Genomic DNA, 1,958 nt, shown 5'->3' on the forward strand with positions numbered 1-1,958 from the left:
TCCTCTTGTTCAGCCACTTTTTTTTTTTTTTGTTCTATACATGGATGGAATATTCCCTGAAATGCTTAAGGTGGAAAATGACGAGTTGATGAATGCACTTTTGAAACTTTTTAATGTGGCTTGGGATAATGGTGGAATTCCAGAAGAGTGGAAAAATGGAGTGATTATAAAAATACCAAAAAAGGGAGATTTAAGTGTGTGTGGCAATTGGAGGGGGATAACTTTGACACCTGTAGTTGCAAAAGTCTTTTCCAAAACCTTGCTGAACAGAATAGAGCCAGTAATTGATAAAATTTTAAGAGAAGAACAAGCGGGATTTAGAAAGGGTCGAGGTTGTAATGATCAGATTTTTATTGTAAGGCATCTAATGCAACAAGCTAATGAGATGAAAATGCCACTTAGTATGTGTTTTGTGGATTTTGAAAAGGCGTTTGATAGTGTTTCACGTGGAGCTATGTTGAAAATCATGAGATTGTATGGCATACCAGAGAAGTTTGTAAATATTATTAGAAGCCTGCATGAAGGTACTTTTTGTAAGGTAATGGTGGGTGGTTCTTTGAGTGATCCATTTCAAGTTAGGTCAGGAGTGATTCAAGGAGGAGTTCTTTCGCCATTGTTGTTTGTTTTGGTTATGGATTATGTTATGAAAAAGGTTGTAAGGAGAACAGGTGCAGGAATTAACTGGAAAGAAAATAAGAAGCTGATGGATTTGGACTATGCTGATGATATTGTACTGATTTGCGGAAGTATTTACGAGATGCAGAGGGAGCTCGATTGTCTGGTGAAGGAAGGAGAAAAAGTGGGATTGGTAATAAATTGTGGAAAGACTGAAATTATTAATATGAACGTGGAGAACCAAATCGATTGTGTAATCGGGAATAATGTGGTGAAGAATGTAGAAAACTTTAAATATCTGGGAACAATTGTATCATCTAATGGATCATTAAACAATGAAATTGAGGAGAGGATTAGACAGGCTTGGCGAGCTGTTGGAATGTTGAAATCTGTTTGGAATAATAATATGCTTTCGGTACATACTAAAGTGAAAATTTACAAGTCCATGGTTAGACCCATTTTAATTTACGGGCATGAGTCATGGTACAGTACAATTGCAACGGATCAGAAAGTATTAGGATTTAAGAATAAAATACTGAGAAGGATTCTTGGGGTAAAGTGGCAAGACAGAGTTACAAATGAAAGAGTAAGGGATATTACGAGAGTGGAACCAGTTAATGAGTATGTGAGACTGTCTCGCTGGAAGTGGCTGGGGCACATATACAGAAAAGAAGGTTGTTTAATACAGGATGTGCCAGAGTGGATTGCTAGAGGAAGAAGAGGTAGAGGTAGGCCGAGGGAAACCTGGTTGAGGACAATGAATGAAGCAGGAGAGGAGTGTTGGTGGGACCTGAAGGAGATGGCAAGAGACAAATATTGGTGGAGAGAGTTCATTGAGACCCTATGCATCCCGTGGGGTGCCACAGGAAATGATTGATTGATTGATTGATACATGGTGCTCTTATAGCCATAAAATAAAAGTAATTGCACACACTTATTGGCTTAGTCTTCATTTTTACACTGTGGCATTTGTAATTATGATCTTATCCTGCATCTAAGGCGCTTTAGCATTTTTCAGTCATAAACTAGCCAGTTCTGTAGTCTGCCTATTGTCCATTATAGTGTAATAAGATTAAAGACCGTGATACAATTCAGCAGTACTAGTATATATATATATATATATATATATATATATATATATATATATATATATATATATATATATACAGTGCTCAACGAAAGTATTGCGCGCCCTGCACCCCTCCTACAAAACAAACCTTTCAACTATGGAAAAAACATGTAACTAATGCATTTTAATTACCTTTAATGCTTGGTAGGGTTTCCTTTGCGCTTCTTCACGGACCTGAGACGTTGTGGAAGTGAAAGGGCGAGGTTCCTCAGGT

Source organism: Coenobita brevimanus, chromosome 55 (assembly GCF_032717465.1).
Source record: "Coenobita brevimanus isolate Jiangsu-jjx chromosome 55, ASM3271746v2, whole genome shotgun sequence".
Classification (NCBI taxonomy): domain Eukaryota; kingdom Metazoa; phylum Arthropoda; class Malacostraca; order Decapoda; family Coenobitidae; genus Coenobita; species Coenobita brevimanus.